We start from the raw sequence: 19,367 nt of genomic DNA, 5'->3' as shown, positions 1-19,367 counted from the left end.
AATGTTACGCATATTTACATGGAGTTTAAAAGGTCCAGTCAATATTTTCCCCATGCGTGAAAAATCAAACTAAGCGTCAGAGAAATTCAATACCTGTCTGGGGAAATGTGTCCACTGTGCGCAGTGCTGCTATGAATTTTGAGAGCTTTATGCTAAACAAAGTCGATCAATGCACGAACGCAACCACAGCAAACAATGTCAAAACCATTTATTTCTTATTCTGCCATTTCTGAGTGTCTTCAGACTTTCATCTAAAAACATCTTTTGTCATATTAGAGACAGTTTCTCAGCTTGTGAAAATATGGATCGTGATTTATATTGAACAGATCATGCGTCAGAAGCAGTAATCTATATTGTGCCAAATTTGCCCCCTCCATCTGAATTTGGCTGCAGTGACTAGCAGTCTACATAGCATCTAATGCTCTTTTATGAGGGATAAACAGCTTAGAAAAAAATATTTCAATATTCTCTCTTTAAATAGCACTCGCTTCCTGTGGTTTCTGTACAACATAGAGAAATCACATTAGCTTTGTAAACGCAGCTCATAACGCAAATCAGCAGGCTCTCACTCATATCACATCATCTCTCTTTGGCACTTCATCTTACTTGCAAAAAATAAAAATCAATAAACAGAAAGGCGCAGCTCTCCACTACAGCCAATTACTGCGCTGGGTTTGGCATGGAAAACACGCCAATGCCATCATTAGCAGTCCACACCACTTTGAAGCTGAAGCTAAGGCTAAGGTCAGCGGAGAGTGAAAACACATCAATTTTACAATGGACTCCATCCATCAACCCAAACTATGAGAGCCACAGACTTCAAATATCACAACCTTACCCTAAAAAAAGCAGCAAAGATGTGATGAACGGCAGCAGTGCATCCACGCTTTCGGCCTCACCTGCATTATATATTAGGTTGGAGCCTTATTTCGCATAGTTCAACCTTGCAGATCAGAAAAGCATGCTGCTATGAAAGATCAGGGCAACAGAGTCGCTCCCACTCCTTCGGTTTAAATCCCACCTCTCCACCTCTGCTCTCCATCTTTTTAATCTCTCTCCCTTTCATTTTGACTCGGCTCTCCTTTGCCGACTCACTCTCCGCACCCTCCGTTCAGAGCCCGCAGAGCAGGCCGGCATCTGAAAGATAAGCAGTTCATCTCGTTTGCTGAGGCTATAAATAATGTGATCTTTTCGGCTTTCGCCGGGAGAGAGACCGAGTTCACATACTGTTACTCAGATTCAGCGGCGTGCTCGGAAAGCGTCATGTGAAGTTGAAGGTGGGTCACCTGACTCGAGCCTCTTTGACAGAGCATCTGTATCGGGCGGGCCACCGCGGCGCAGAGTGTATCTGTTTACAGGGATAATTTGTATTCAAATCCACTAATATGCAGGAGATATGGCTGAGCTCGGTATTATCCAGAGATCAAACCAAAAACAGGAGGAACAAGGATGTAATCCCTTCTCTGAACAAGTGGCACAGCGGACTTAAAGGAAGAGTACACCTCGTCCTAGAGAGCATCATACCATGTTAGATTTAAGGAAATGGGTTTCCGTAGAGAGGGCTTAGGGTGGGTAATAGGAGTTAGCGAGGAATACGGTTTTACAATGTGCTGTCCCCATAGCTACAGCAGCCATATACACGCGAGAGCAGCTCCTTGGAGGAAAGCTGACTTCTCATTAAATGCGGTGCTCTCGAATACAGAATTTCAAAGCAAGCACATCTATCTCCGCAAAAAAATAACCATCAGAATACACACTAGATCGGAGTCGTCCAGACGACCTGCTGACCACGCCCTGTCTGCATCCTCATCACGTTGATTCATGAGCTACCCTTTCATCTAATGCAGGCCGCTATTGATTTCTCCACATATTCTGCTCTATTCCGCTACCTGGTTCAAGACCTTGATATCCACAGGAGTATACGCTGCTCTGCTACATGCGCATTTCACCAGGGATGAGTGGAACAAAAATCATCTGTCAAAACACTAAGCTGATATATGCATATCACATCTGTTAATAAATTCTTCTTCACCGACTCTGTGTTTTAGTATTACTATGTAATACTAATCCATTTCAATTTGCAAATGCAATACAAAATTTCTACCTGTTGACACATTTCATCATACCAGCCTGTCCTAGGTGGCACCCATCCCAGCCTACGGTCTCCTGCTGTCACCTTGGGCTTGGGGAACAGTGAATGTATTGTTAACACATGAAAGGCTGTCAGTGAAGGGGTACAGGGCTGGCACAGGAGAGCCGGATGAAATGAATACCAAGCTTTCAGCTCATTTGTCACCACAACCCACACAGATCTGCTCCCGAGACCGCACGCCTGTCCTCCCTACTCAGGCCTGCCACAGGCTCTTCACGCAACACCAGACAATGCCGTGAAGACCTGGAGCCCCCTGATGAATGAGTGCGGAAGGGATTTTTTATTTTTGTGGACAGTAGCACAAGTCACGGTTTTCACGATCAATTGGGATAATGAGAATGAAAGCTCTAATTATTGCCTTTGGATTTATGAAAATGTAAAACTGCAAATAAACTGTCAAATTTAACCGCAGGGTTTTTAATAATATGTATGTTTAATCCACTGTGAAACGTATATAAAGAAAATCTGGGGGCTGTTTGAGGAAAGTCAATAATGACTCAACAGTATCCATCTGCATTTTGAAGTGACGTGCGCTTTAATTAATAAAACGCATAAAAAACCCCACAGGCTTCAAACGTGTCACATTGTGCATGTCAAGCCAAACAAATGAACGAAATTAAGCTTTTATTCAGACACAAAAGGGTTCTGCGTAAGAACAACAAGTCTCCGAGGTACAGTTACACAGAGGTCTCTACTCGTATCACCCCCTGGCTGAAATTGTAGATGCCAATTGCCCATGCATGCAAGCAACCAGCTGCACCAAATCACTGGATAAAAAGAAAAAAGACAATACAATAACTTTGTGTGAGAAATGCATCAAGAACTATCAATACCGCCGATGTTTCTGCTGAAGTTATATTTTGATTAAAGATTATAAAGCAAACTACCATGAAATAACAATAAACAATACTTCTACAGCATTTATTAAACTTAGTTCATGTTAATTTTACGAATACTTTTTTTAAATCAAACGGTGTAACTTTTAACATTAGTTAATGTACAGTACATGAACGAACATGAATAATTGTATTTACATTAACTAACATTAACAAGGTGAAAACTATATTGCTCATTGTTAGTTCATGTTAGTTAATGCATTTACTAATCTAAACAAATACAAACTAATTGTAAAGTGCTACCAACAATCAAATAATTTCACACAAACTTAATACATTAAGTCAGGTTCAGGTGTTGTCATCTTTAGGCGTTAACACACTACTCAAGAACGTTTCTCAATATGTGTTCTTCAGCGGTCTTGTGTCCTCGTGTTCTCGCTCAATGTCATCAATAACCGCCAAAGTTCGGTTCCAATACTCAAGAACACAAGAACAGAGAACGCATGGAAGTACCCGGATGTGTTCTTGATATCAAGGATGCAGCCTTGTGCGCATACGGAACCCGTTTGAAGTCCCAGAAGTCACTGAGGTGCGTCCATCCAAGTTCGTTCTTCCGAGGCTGCCTAGCAAGACCGGTCTCCACGAGAACATTAGTCCATTCTTTGCGTTCTTGGAATTGAGAAACAGCCATAGTCTGACCTGCCAGCAGCAGAAGAAATAGCACAGGCCTACTGTCCTCTGGGCAGAACTGAGACACAGACCATGTGTTTGAGCTCAGGTGTGTCAGCTCTAACTAAACTCCTGACAGTTGCACTCCTCTGCCACAAGTGATCAGATGCGGCATGAATCATGGGCAATCGACAGCTTCAAATAGAGCTCACTGACTTTTCGCTCACACCAGACCTGGCAGATAAAGGAGGAGTGGAAATGAATGAAAAAAATAAACGGATAATATGAAAACACACTGATGGCCGCAGTTGCTGTATGAAAACACTACATTATTAAGCTCATTAGAGAGAAAGAAATTGCCTACTAGAACCCATCAGAGGGATTCCCCCCATGGAACAGATGCAGCCCATAATAAGGACTGTTGACAGGCTAATAGAACTGCATTGGATGTAATTTAGTCCAATTCTCATTAGAAAGGGAGCGCAGGAGAACTCCCATATCAACAAAACGGCAGTTATGGAAAACGTGTGCAAAAACACCACTAGAGGTTAGATTATAAAATTACTGTTTAATTTGCCGCCGTAATATTACAAGCATGAGGCTCAAGTGCAGCACAACTTTATTTCAGGTTTAATGTGGCAGTGCTACAGATCCGATTTACAACAGGACAGGTGGCTTCAGCAAGGCGATCAAAGAGCAGGTGTTGGAAAGATCTCATCCAGGCTGTAATACACTATTTAATCCACACATCTGTCATTTAACAACACTACCATAAAGTTAATAGCAGAAAGACAGACAGAAAAAAAATTCTACACAGAAATAACTGTATCTGTACACCTGTACAAAAAGCCGCAAATGGATTTCACATTTTTTAAATGGATTTGTTGGACCGAGTACACACAGGTTCAGCGGTAACAATCTGACCGGATTTACACCTCATTGGTGTTGTGACACATGTCTCATTTGGTTTTGTTCTTTGCACATTATGTGAAGGGCATCCAATACCATGGGAAGCCATGCTGAGAGATAATATATCATATAAATTTACAAATATGCATTTTTCAGTCAATTGGATTGGATGCATGAGGAGTAAACAGTTTTTTAACCAATCTATGCATTTGCTGGAAATCTAACCCACCACCCTTGGCTTTGCTTGATGCCAGCAGACCAAATACAAACTTTTCATCTTATTTAAAGCCTGGTTATTACAGACATGTAACGATGATAGCATGAAAGTAAATGATCACTACTTATTATTAGGGCTGTGAAGCGATTACATTTTTTAATCTAATTAATTACATGATGTACTCACTTAATCACACATCGCATTTGGGGCCAAAATATCATCTAAAGCCATAATAAGACAATACGGAAAGTAGCTTCAGATGTTCAGAAGCTAAAACGGACATAATTTTGTTATTTTTTCAGAAGCTGAATTATTATAATTAAGACCAAAACAGTTTGGTTACTAACATTTTCCCCAAAGAAATAGTAATTCAAGTTTGAAACGACACAAGGGTAAGTAAATGTAAATAAGCAGAATTTTGGGGGGGCAAACTATCACCATTTTATTAGTATTGTTGTTATTATTTTACTTTGTTTATTTTAATACAGTTAAAATTCTTGGAATAATTAAAAACTGCCAGTAGGTGGCTGTAAATGCCATTAATTCATTAGATTCACTGAATCTGTGACTCTTTATGAATGAGCCACTGATTAATTGATTCACCCAATTGATTCGCTCAAGAAACTATTCATTTATAAATGAAACCACACTGTGTGTTCCTCAGAGACGCTAACCTCTCCTGAGGCTTTATATTTTTTATATATATTCGTTGAAAAATTAGGAAAACAGACAATGTTGTCTATAAAATATATATTTAAATTAATTTAATATTTAATTAACTGTTGTATAAAATCAACATGACGTGCACGCGTAATTTTCTGAACAAAAATAGCACTACTATGATATTGCGCTTGTGAGATTGCATAATTAAATAAATATGAGACAAAAGCTCATTTAGGGTCATTTTTGCGCAGATATCTTTTTAGGTTCTTTTTGCAGTATTCTGTATGTTACATATCACGCAGTAAGTTGTTGCCAGCATTATATTTGTCACCAGTCAACTGTATGAAATGTAAGATGACCTACTTATGTCTGGGGCGGGTGCTTTAAATGAGTTAAAAATTTTAATCGCTTTTATTTTCCGTAAAACTTTAATTATAATTAATGTGTTAAATGCACAGCCCTACTTATTATTAGGTATCGAAAAAAATCTAAACCGGCCGAACCAAATTTACTTGTCAATGCCCTATTTAAATGAGTGCTAGGCAATAAAACGGGAATATCTCTTCCTGCAGTGGGTCAGGAGAAATTGCTTTGAAGCTAATGCCCCTCATCCAATTCATCAGCAGTCAGGGGATTATAGCTGTTATATTACCAAAAAGCTTACGATCTAACGGCCAACCAGGGATTAAACACTTCTTATCAAATGAATGAGGAAGCAAACCATTTGATAGAGCCATTACGACCCAAACGGTTCACAAACAGCCCTATAGAAAATATACTACAGTTACCTATACTGTATAAGGGCGCCCTTGACTGACAGTGATTTTCAGTGACAAAGCAACCGGATGTCATTAATTTTGAAGGAAAGCTAGTAATTTCCAGAAACATAAGTGACGGTGACCGTTTCTGAACTTTATGCAAATGAGCAGCAATGATGCAGCAATTACCAAGAGCCTGGCAAGACAGGCAAAACAAAAGTAGGCCGCACAAAAAAATATGTACCCAATGAAACTGTCGAGAAACACCATACACAACTGAATCCATAGCATTTTAAAAGCCTAATATGTGTGCATTGACTGCTATGAGTTTTAATTATTTGAATACAGTCTCACTGCTGCATCAAAAGAATCTTGTGATGATGCTGAATTCATTATTTAAGTAGTTCAATTCTGTTCTCAGAACCCACCAGACAATAAAAAAACAAAATTCTGCATGTCTATTCCCATACATGCTACACACTCACATCAGCAGTTACAACATTCTGGCGTTTTAGTCAGTGGAAACGCATGTACCAGCGGCCAACAACACAGAGACTCTGCAACCAGTGATTTAATCACTGAATAAGACTTCATGGATTGAGAAAAGATAAAGCTCAGAACAGGCTAAAGTAGATGAAGCATGTAAAAAAGGACAGAGAGAATGACAGCAGATTCATTATAGTCTCCTGCATGGATGACTTGACAAGATATGAGGCATAAGCTTAATCAGACCCCACCATCCAGCCTAAATACTGCACTTATTACACTCATTGACAAATACAAAGTAATAAAAGTCCTTTTCTCCATCGACTTGTGGCTAAGTCTACCGCTGTGCAGAATTGCTTGTTCCGTAGCTTAGATCTGTGGTAAGTAAATTAAGATGGTGGTGATGAATGTATCCAAAACGTGGACAACACCGTAGAGATTTAGGGCTAGATTGACTAAACAGGGCAAAATAGCACGAGAGCGCAATTTTCAAAAAAGCGCTGATGGGAGTAGAAAGTTCTGCGGGTGATTTACTAACAAGGCGCACATTAAAAAACACAAGTGCAATATCTCAAATCCCATAATGACTAATGCAATCTACTATTAGTAAATCTGAACCCTCAGTTGCTTGCTGGCTTTTAAAAGATTCACCCAAAAATGAAAATTCTTCCACATTATAAACCTGTGTGACTTTCTTCTTCAGAACACAAAATAATGTATTTTGAAAAATGTTGGTAACCAAACAACACTGGCCACATTGACTTCCATTTTATGGACAGAAAACCTTTAAAACATTCTCTAAATATCTTCTTTCTGTGTTCCACAGAAGAAAGTCATACAGATTTTTAACCAGATGAGGGTGAATAAATGATGGTGAACTATCCCTTTAAAGGACCCATTTTATGAAAGTCAATTTTTTCCTGTGTTTAAGTGCTATAATCGGGTCCCCGGAGCATCTAGCAACCCAGAAAACATGAAAAACAAGATCCAAGTAACTTTGCTTTGGTAAGCCTTTCTCTGCAAGCATGTGAGAAATCGAGCTGTTCAGATTTCGCTCCTGATGTGACGTAGACGCAGGCTCTTATTATAATATTACCGCCCCTTAATCTACACAATTCCACCCACGGCGCTGCCGCCATTGTTGTTTTCACAAGCGACAGCGGTGTACGTGACGCCATGGCTAAAGTTCGTGGACAACATGCAATGTAGTTGCTGCACAGAGTCCTAACCTCGGATTAGACAGGAGTGGATTTATTTTATTTTTAGTGGAAATCCCTCAGAAACCATAAGTAAAAACCTGCTTGTTTGCGCGAATCACTTCAAGCCGGAGTGCTTTATCAACCTGGGACATTACAAGCAGGATTAGCTTCAAAGTTGTTCCTCAAGAGGGATCGAGACCAACTGAGTGAGACAACGCTGCCGATGCAAGTAATATTTATCAACAGTCTGAATAAGTGAAAGAAAGTGAAAGTGACCTATTAGTCAGATATGGTGACCCATACCCGAAATGTGACCTCTGCATTTAACCTATCCAGTAGTGAACACACGCACAGCAAGTGGTGACCACACGTACACCCGGAACAGTGGGCAGCTTTCACTGCAGCGCCCGGGGAGCAAGTAGGGGTAAGGTGCCTTGCTCAAGGGCACCTCATTCGTTACCCGCCGGCCCTGGGAATCGAACTCTAACCATTAGGCCACGACTGCCCATTATTGACGTACATGTACCGTTTATATAGGAGGATAACGTTAGCATATGATAGCAAAGGGAGCCAAGTCAGTCACAGGCTAAATAGAACATTCAAAGCCAGTGTTAAACTTACTCTATATTTATATGTTATTTGGCAAATGGGCACTTGGAGTTTAGCTGTATGTATGTTAATACATTATGTGCGTTAATATGTTCAGCTGCGGCAAGCTGTTTGTTTTGCTAATGAACAGGGGCGAACACTGCTTTGAGTTTCATTTTAAACGTCTCAAATCCTTCGTCCTTAGGCTGAAAAATCTGTCACAGCATACTAGTTATGCTCTCACGTTGTGTGTGTAACTTTATAACTCATCAACGACAAGCGCTAAAATCCACGTAATTCCGCTGAGATCTGCAGGTGGGCATTCCATGGATTTTAGGCGAACACACACAACGTGAGCGTTGTTTGCTGTGACGGATTTTTTAGTCTCCGGACGAATGATTTGAGACATTAAAAACTAAACTAAACTAACCGCAGAGGAGTTCAGGAAACATAATTTAGCTAAACCATTGCCATGGCAGTACTACACGTGTGTTGTGTTGACACGCCGGACGGAAGGGGGATGGGGTGCGCTGTAACTCATCAGTTAAAGAGACATGCACCAAAATGGGTTGCTGTGAGCATAGCTGTTTTTGACGAGGCAAAAAGGGTTTTGTTTACACAGCCATTGAGTGTTTTTAAGCAAAATATGTTCCAGACATTTCATGAAGACCCTAATAAATCATACCAACTTGTTGAAAGTGCTCATTTGATGAGTCCTTTAAAGTTTGTATCAAACAGGACTGATTCTTGTTCTTACCCAGCTCCATTCACTAGAGAATGTTTGACTGCGCTGTCATTGCGCTCTATGCCATAGTTTTGGTCCCCTGCACCATTTCATTTATTGATTTGCTTTTCAGAGTAGTCCGTCATACCTGAAACAGAAGCAGAAAAGAGGAATTAGTCAAGGTGTACTGTGGGAACAGGGAAAACATTTAGCAAAAATGTGAAACAATATTTTCTTACATATAAAAAAACTCTTCTTTCGAAGCATGCTTTCCAAACCAATTTTCTGCAACTTGATGACCAAGTTATCACTGAGCCCTTATCTCTACTAGGATGGTGGCAGAATTTAAGATAGCATCTATTAACAACATCCAAGCTTGTTTGCTCATTGCCGTTTGGTTGATGCCATACCTCGGCCTCTCTTTGATAAAACATCAGATTATTAACAGCCAAGGCTAGATTCCAGAGGAGACACAGGCCATACAAACTACAGATTAAATGGATAGTTTCACCCAAAATACAAATTTCGTCATCTTTTGTGTTCCAAACACATGACTGGAAATTAGATATTTTGTGTCAGTACAATGGAAGTTAATGGTAACAAATGATGTTTATTAACCACTTTTCCTTAAAATATCTCTTTTTTTGTGTTCCGCTGAAAGAAAGAATATACAGGTTTGAAATGACATGACGATGAGTAAATGATGGATCATTTTTGGATGACTATCCCTGCTATCAGATGTCAGTGAATTATCTTAGTGGCAGTGTGATTTGGTTGAGGCGGTTTTGCTGTAGGACATTACAAACCTATTCTAATTGAGCAGTTATCAATGAATAAAATTTGTCGCACGAGAATGAAATTGCCTTGGCGCAACTGGGCCTAGGCGTCGAGTACAGTTTCACGTCAAGGCACGCTGACTTACAGGCTTTAAATAGACCATAAATGATGGAGGAGAAACAAATACATATTAGTAATAGCACTCATGATGAATTTACAATCTTGTCGACAACCCAGTCATTAATGTAGTGACGATCCATCAGCCGCAGTGTGTGGAGAGTGACTGCGGCTTCTCGCCCCACAATTAATCTCCACCATAACAGTCTTCTCGCACCCAAGGAGAGGCTTGTTAAATTAAAAACTGCACTAAATCACACTGCGAAGAGGGTATCGATCTTTTTTATAAAATGGATATTGACGAAGCGCTTAAATCAGATATTAGCAAGTTTATAACATTCCGTGGGATACAAGCCCCATTGACAAGGGCCCCATTCGTCACAATGTGACAATATTATGAGACATGAAAAGAATATTACAGCGGGAATTATTAGACGTTGTAGAAGGTGCACACGTTAGAAGTGTGGATAACTGATGATTCAGAAAAGCGGGCCTTTAAAAAAGCCAACACAAATTAAACCTGCGAGCAAGGTAAACCAGTGGAAAGCATTCGCTAAACAGACGTTTAAAAAATATATTTATAGCTGTACTTAAACACTCCAACAATGGAGAATGGTAATGGTGGTGCTTACAATACATGAATCTTGTTTAACAACTGAAAGACTAATTTTTTTTATTGAAAGGTCTACAAAAACCTCAGACATAGAAACCCCCTGCAGTGACAATACAGACACTAGCTGTAAATCATATGTAGAACCAACTGTAAACCCTTTCAATTATTCTTTTTCAGATGCTTTTCACTTTGTCTATTTAAGATGACATAAGAATGTTTAAAAAGACTGTCTGAGAATCACTGTATCATCTACGCATCTCTGCGCTATAGTTAACACCTCATTTACGTGTGGCTGTCCGCAGGGGGATTGTCGGCAGACACTATTAAAATCCTTGTCTTTCATGTCTACTTTCTCACTCAAATCACAGCAGCTCGGACCGAGCGGGCTGTGGATTCAGGAAGTGTGACTTTATCATTGTCAATCAACCCAGCGGCCATCGAATGTGCCATGAGAAGTTGACCAAAGCTCAGTCTGCCATCACACCATGTGCAATCCAGCTTCCTCCAGTTCTAAGGGCATATACTGTATGGGGTCTTAATACACATTATATTTACATTTATGGATTTGGAAGATTAAATACATCAGTTTAATTAGTATGTGTAGGTATCACTGAGAACTGAACCCATGCCTTAACACTGCGAACAGAATGCTCTACCATCGGAGCACTGCACAACAACTGGGCCAAATAGGTGTGTAACCAACGTACATCCACAATTCAAACACAATGGTGCTTTATACTTAAGGATCAATTTTCCATCCAATAACGTCTCATGATCATTTATTTCATAAAACGGAGAGCGTATTTCTGAACAAAATTTGTGTTTCTGAAGTGAACAAGCTTATAAATTCCACACATATTGAAAGATAACTGCACACTGAAGCACATGCATGGTTTACATGTCCACACAAAAAATGTGTGCACCTGCACCATTAGTGACAGGGCTCGACATTAAAGGGATACTTTACTACCAAATCAAAAAATTGTTTTTCTGGCAGATGACGCAGGCATGTCATAAGTTCCGGTGACGAATGCTGCATTTTTCGTTTTGTTCCAATAGGATAGCGTATACTCTGGCGGGAGCTTTCGTCACCGTCATTTGCCGGAAAAACAAGCCTCTGGTTTACGCGCATTCAAGAGATGATGGAAGCTAGACATCAACGTTAATATCGCTGTCAATATGGATATTTCTCTTAAACAAACGCATCAATTTGCTTCAGAAGACCTTTGTTAAGACCACGGAGCCATGTCGAGCAGTTCTTTGATCAATAGATGCACTTTTTGGAGCTTCAAAAAGTCAACACCCATTCACTCCCGTTCTATCGCTTGGAAGTAAAATTATACATTGTATTATACGACTGCATTATTCTTCAAGAAGAAAATCATATTCAGTTAGGATGCCTTGAGGGTGAGTAAAACATGGGGAAATTTTATTTGGTAGTAAAGTATTCTTTTAACCCCATGACAATGCTTAATGTCAAGCCCTGAGTGATATCATTACAGTGCTTGCGGCAGTGTACATTGCCTCCACAAGGCAATTCTTTTGCGTGACTGCATATCCCAATTCTTGTCAGTATATGCACTTGTGTTCTACAATCCCACTGGACAAACATGAGGAAATTGTGGCAGATGTTACCACCTGTATGAGGATTACTTTGAGCAGAACTAGCAAAACCAAATGGTTTTACCACAACATTTTTACCAACAGTTAATTTTATTTACAGTTCTTTAACCTGGATTACTAGTCACGACTAAATATTTACTACTAGCTATAGCTACTGTATATAGCTTGAATAGTGCACAAGTCCATTGGGATCAAATGATGTGCCAAAGGCATAAATGTAAATGCTAATATTTACATTAGTTCTAGTTTAAAGAGTATTAATGTGTGCATATTAATGTGTGCATTCTAGTATTTATAACATTAAGTATTTATTGTCCTACTTTGTACACAGAGTAAAAATGTCCAGCACTGGAGATTCTTCTATTATAAAAGTCCAACCATAATAATTTAATAGAGTGAAGAAAATATACCTGCAATTATTTTCCTGAATGTGTGTGTGTAAATGCTCATTTATTTCTTCAAGTAATTTTGTATGTAAAACGGTATATTTTCATGCTCTAAATTCTTCTAAAGCTCTAATTGTAAACTAAACTGCACTGAAGCACTAGTGATTTCTAGAGTCAGGCATGAACAGCTAGTTAGTCCAGATAATACTGGTTTAGTTGGGGACAAACTAGCTGAACCATTTTAAAACCGGACACAACAGACTTGGGTGACTTTCTCCACAATGCACGCGCGGCACTCTGAAAAGTTGAAATTTTTCCATCTCGATGCAGCGCAGACGCATCTACAAAAATGTGCACACTGCACCGTATGCGCGTCACAACCGCATCGCTCCCTATTTGAGCAAATTCTAGTTGTTGACTGTCAGGAAGGATCCCAAACCTTAAAACTGTGTCAGTCAACTACATGACACATTGAACGACTTGACTAGTCAAGACTGAACATTCTGCCATCAAATCGATCGATCTATGAAGTGTGTCAAACATAAATCAAGTCCTAGGAGTTAACTGCATTAATAGGTGACATTAGGGCTGTCACGATTATTAAATAATCGTCTCATCGCGATTGTTTGACCTCATCGCGATGGTTTCAGATCATCGCAATTATTGCACATCTCTATAGAAGACACCAGGGGGAGCTGTAGTGCATCTGCATATTGCATATTTTAGTGTATATATTGTAACTAAAGCATGGTAATACTTGTAAAATGTACCACCACAACACAATCACTTAAAAAAAAACTAAAGCATATACCATACAAATCACCTGCAGTACAATTTAATATTATTTAAGCAAATCTCAGTGTGAAAACCAGTCTACCAAAATTTCAATAACATACAAGTAAAATTTTATTGTAGTCTTGCAAGTTAGAAAAAAACAGACTAGAAGCTTTTCTATGACTGATAGTATTTTAATGGTGGCTTCAATTCCTCCTGATCAATTTACTTAATTTACAAGTATTTGGCAGTTGTATTATTGACATGTAAAAGCCTAAACCTTAAATATATGACGACACAATTTTTTCCGATGTATTTCCAAGAAAAAGAACATAGTCTTTATATTCAGAACAATATGGTGGTTTCAATCGCTAAATCAAAAATGTATGAGAATTAAATGTCAAAGCTCAAAAACAGACAATTAATCGTCATAATCGTGAAAGCCATAAAACAGACAATTAATCGTCATAATCGCAATGATTTATCAGACAATTAATCGTCAGTCAAATTTCATAATCGTGACAGCCCTAGGTGACATCTCATAATCCAGCTGTCATTGCAAAAGTTGTGAGATTCATTCAAGATGATTTCTGGGAGTTAAAATGATAGTTCACCCTAAAATGAAAATTCTGTCATAATTTACTCACCCTCTTGCCTTGCAAAAAAGTTTCCTTCTTCCGCAGAACGGAAGATATTTAGAAAAATGTAGTTGACCGAACAGCGATGGCAGCCATTATCTTGCATTGGTTTTGTGTCCATACAATAGAAGTCAATGGCTGCCATCTTTCTTCGGTTATCAACATTCTTCAGAATATCTTCTTTTCTGTTCTGCAGAAGAAAACCATACAGGTTTGAAATGACAAGAGGGTGAGTAAATGATTACAGAATTTTCATTTTCATCACTTTAAGCCACCGTTTCATCTACACACAAACACTAACTTAACAAACACGACATGCCTGCGCGCATACACATACACAATTATAAGCCAAAAGTGCTTTTTAATACCCTTGGTCAATGTACATGTGTGTTTAAACCAGAGGTGGACAGTAACGAAGTAAATTTACCTGAGTACTGTACTTAAGTACACTTTTTGAGTATCTGTACTTAACTTGAGTATTATTTTTTCTTTAAAGTACTTGTACTTTAACTTCACTACATTTGAAAGACAAATATCATACTTTTCACTCCACTACATTTATAAAAAGGTCCAAAAGTAGAAAATGGTTTCTATGCAGCGGGTTTCCTGTGTGCGCAATTGATCTGGCTTGCGATCTGCAGGACCTTTTACTGTTGCCAAGTATTTCAGTTTTTCTAAGCTCGCGGTTTTCAGGCAAGCTTTGAATGGCCATTTGGCAGATTTTTTTACGCAAATCTGGCAACTCTGGGATCTTCACCACTAAACTAATGTAAACGTAGGCGCTGCTACACCGTTGATAGCGCTCTAAAAAGACAAATAGAACAATAAAAGACGAAAAAGGCACATGATAAAGTGTGGTGTAATCATCTGTGAGTTACGATCAGTCAAAGATCGTAGAAACATTGTCATGAAAATGATCGGCATAACAGCTAAACGGTAAATAAGCATCACATACACCTTGAGCTACGTGTGTGTGTTAACTTCTGATCTGCTGCTATATCATTTAAAGCGATTTGGAAAATAAATGATGTTTTTACTGAAGTAACTATAGTTGAAGTATTCCTGTTGAAATAAAAACAATAGAACCCTGCCCAAAATACAACATAAAATGTAATGGATTCAATGGTTATAATGGGAATTGTACTATGGATACTTGTTGTCTACCTGTATGTGATGGATTCTATTGGTGGGATGGTAAATCCTATTGGAATAAAACCCAAAACACACTACAAAGAAGAATTTAATTTAAAAATCTCATTCTAATTCTTTAGTAAAACCACAGCAACTAAAAATACCATAGTTTCATTATACTAGCTATAGTTTATGTTTGTAGTTAAATTATGGTAATACAAATGGTAATAAATCCAACAAACACATGGCTTCTACACTTTATTATTTACAATAACCTTACTACTTACTGGTAAATTGCTGCTAAAACTGGTGAAGGGAATATACAAAATAAAAAAACACTGCTCATAAATACATATAGGCCCAGGGGGCTAATGAGGATAATTAGGCTAAATCATCATACAGGATTATATCTAAACTGGAGTTGCTCACTGCAAAATTTGCCCCCACTGACTTTCCATAGTAGGAACAAAAATGACTATGGAAAGTCAATGGGGGCAAATTTTGAAGTGAACTACTCATTTAACACAACTGATACTGTGAGCTACTCAGACAATACAACAATAAAACAATGCACAACTGACATAAAAGAAATTTACTTTTAATTAGGGCTGTCAACATTAACGCGTTAACGCATGCGATTAATTTTTTCAAATTAACGCGCGAGAAAATATTTATCGCAATTAACGCAGCAACCAGTTGTTTTGACATCCTTTGTCTAGCGTTACATTATGTAATCACGCTCTTATTCGTGTACAGGCTTTTAAACCACTTAAGCGCGATTTGAAACAGTTGCTTTGAGGCGTTCAATGAAGATAGACAGCTTCTAAACTGTGGGACGCGGCAAAACGCAACGCGAGGTCCAGTCTGGTGTGTACAGTAACGGCTGCGTCGGTGAATCTCTGTCAGACAGCACATCCGTGTTAAGTTCTCTTTCGTGCTTGAATGGATAAAACCACACAAGATTATGTCAGAAAGCCCATTTTGTCTAGCATTTTCTTAAGCACAGACTTCAAAGTGTAAAATAAAATCTTAAATGAATGCAAAGAGTTGTGAAAATGGGAGTGCGGTGACGGTCAGATCTGCGTACTAAGACAGCTCTTAAAGGGGCCACGTTCTTAAACGTGCTGCTGTGACTCCTGTCACTAATGTTAATCACAGAACAAAATAAAAGAAGAAGTCAATGTGATTTTATAGCTTTAATGAGAATTCTTCTGCATTTAATTTATAATTTAGCATTAAAGACTGTAAAGTGTCCTTCAATTTCCTACATGAGCTCTCAATTATACTGTTGAATGGCTATAATTAATGTTAAAATAATCAATTTAATAGAGACATCAGTTACAATACTAATATCAAAATGTTAGCTTTCATAAAATGATGCTGTTAAAGAAATATGTTGTTTCTACATCAATTTCAAGATTAAATGTGAAATTATTAAAATGTAAAAGTATATTTTAAAATATAATTGTTGTGTGCGATTAATCCGATTAATTTTTTAATCGATTGACAGCACTACTTTTAATACTTGAGTACTTTTAAAAGCACGTACTTCTGTACTTTTACTTAAGTAAGAATCTGTCTTTACAACTTTTACTTGTAGTGGAGTAATATTTGACCAGTAGTATCTGTACTTTCACTCAAGTAAGGAAGTTGTGTACTTCGTCCACCTCTGGTTTAAACTTTTTGCTGGAGAAACGTCAATACATGTCGAGTAGCACCAGCACTAGGGATGTTAATGATTAATCGATAATGATTAATCGATGATCGATTAATTGTCTATAACAGTTTACTCGAAATAACTTAAGGATGATCGAGTTCAAGGTCAAGCACGTGTGTGCGGCTCATGCACAAAACACCTACAGCAGAATCATGGAAAACCACAATGGCTGTCCACTTATTACATTACTTGGCTACCGACACACCTTTGTTTTACATTTTTATAGAAATAAAAGAAAGTTAATTTGGACAATGGATACAAGAGTTTGTGAGGCTCATGTCTGTCAGCACTAGCTGCAGCCGTGAGGCGCGATGATTGACAGGTCAAGGTGGAGGAGATTTTGTTAATTAAAGTTTCATTTCTTTGTTTAATATAAGTAGTGTTGTCCATAACTTGTTTGGAGCAGTCGTTCGTTCATTAGAAATATATTAGGCTAACTAATGCTGATTTCAACAACTTGAAACATTAAAATGTCAATTTCACTGCAACTACAAGTTTGGCCTTAGCATATGACTGGTACCCTTTTCCATACCTAAAGCCTGTATTTTCCTCTTAAGAACTTCAAATAGGGTTGTCACCTGTAAATAAATTCGCACAGATGTTTTTTTTTGTTTGTTTTAAAATGCGCTGTAATTCCTTAGTTAGACTACCTTAGTTGATTTTATTTATTGATGCAAATGCAATACAAAGCAAAAACAAGACAGACAATGACCATAAAATGACAACGAAAACAATATTTATATGCGGTATATCAGCAGGATTAGTAATTCTTCCTCACATGACGGTCACGTACAGTATAAACAGGACAACAGGCACAATTGTTCTGTCTTTGTTTTTAGGATCAATTAACAGTCGGCATGGAGGCATCAATCCTGTTTACTTTATTTATAATCAACATTATAAACAATAAAGCCAGATATTCTTGTCAGATCTAGGTTTTGTTTCCGGGAGTTAGAGAAGCACGTTTTCTCCGCCGTCGACTTGTTGAACAGACTTTCACCAGAGTAAAATAGACCATATAGGCTATATGCTTGTTTTTCTTATCAAGAACATGTAAAACAAAATAAACAAGATAACCATATATCACAGAATGTCAATATACTTTGCGTTTTGTTCGTTTTATTTTGCGTGTTTGGTTTTTGTATGATTTCGTGCAGGTTTAAATGCAGTTTTTTCAATGTATTTGTCAGGAGATACGTGGACGAACCCAATTGCATGCAGCGGTATAAAGGGTTAACAAATGGGGTTTATTATAACAAAGAACACAAAACAAAAACCCACAAGGGGGTAAAGCAATAATCACAGGGGATAATAAGACAGCAAAACAGGACGTAGACTAATTAACACTAAACTAGAACAACACTAGACATTGACTAGACATTGACTTGACTAGACTAGACTAGACTAGTCTAGTCTATTTTTTGTCTAGTCTAGTCTAGTCTAGTCTAGTCTAGTCAATGTCTAGTCAATGTCTAGTGTTGTTCTAGTTTAGTGTTAATTAGTCTACGTCCTGTTTTGCTGTCTTATTATCCCCTGTGATTATTGCTTATCAATGTCTAGTCTAGTCTAGTCTAGTCTAGTCTAGTCTAGTCAATGTCTAGACTAGACTAGACTAGACATTGACTAGACATTGACTAGACAATGACTAGACATTGACTAGACATTGACTAGACATTGACTAGACATTGACTAGACATTGACTTGACTTCCATAATCCACATAAATACAAGAGCATATAGCACAGCACAAAGCACATGTGCAAACAGGAAGGCACAAAACGATTCAGCACAAGACAGGGGACACAAGGGTAATATATAGGGAGACTAACAATGGATAATTAACAGGGGACAGGTGTCGGAGATGAAACACTGATGGGGAGCTAAACGAGGAACGAGAGGGCGGGAACAGAGACACAACCAGAGAGAGCATGTGGAAAGCCAAGTGGGCCAAAATGCTTCTCTCCACATTAAACAGGGGATCCTGCCGTGATTCTGCCACAAGATCAAGAAAGACATGACAAGATGAGGCAGAATCATGACAGCATTTTTCTATTTTTTTCCAACGTTGCTAATCTTTTCAATATTATATCAACAGGATATAATATTAGTGTGTTATGAATATTTAATTATAATTATAAGCTTGATGTGAAATTGTGACCAAATAAAAACGTAACAAATTATGTCTTTTTAAACTTAATTTAAATAAACGAATATTCGTTTTTTATGAGCTCAAATACTAAAATATGAAATTATTGAAACATGCCCATCCCTAGTGTCCATGCACATGTCATGATTGCAACAAATCAACCTATTTTCTTACGCAGACGCATGCAATGATATGAATTAGCTTATATGCATTTGCCAGAGTGCAAATCTGAGGCAGCGACACGT

At 38.2% G+C, this 19,367-nt stretch overlaps 1 protein-coding gene across 3 annotated transcripts in view; it reads right to left on the bottom strand.

Annotated features, from left to right (window-relative positions):
- The window catches only part of glceb (glucuronic acid epimerase b), a 52,494-nt gene that overhangs the window by 12,454 nt on the left and 20,673 nt on the right, over positions 1 to 19,367 (bottom strand). For 2 of the 3 annotated variants that reach the window (XM_057339851.1, XM_057339840.1), the window contains one exon: positions 9,235 to 9,349. The exons of the other annotated variant lie outside the window; for it this stretch is intronic. The gene's annotated coding sequence lies outside the window, so the exon portion shown is untranslated. The remainder of the gene's footprint in view (positions 1 to 9,234; positions 9,350 to 19,367) is intronic. 3 annotated transcript variants of the gene reach the window in all.

This window comes from Triplophysa rosa, linkage group LG1, assembly GCF_024868665.1.
Source record: "Triplophysa rosa linkage group LG1, Trosa_1v2, whole genome shotgun sequence".
In the NCBI taxonomy this organism is placed as follows: domain Eukaryota; kingdom Metazoa; phylum Chordata; class Actinopteri; order Cypriniformes; family Nemacheilidae; genus Triplophysa; species Triplophysa rosa.
Note: the sequence above shows the minus strand (reverse complement) of the source record. Positions and strands in the feature narration are given on the sequence as shown.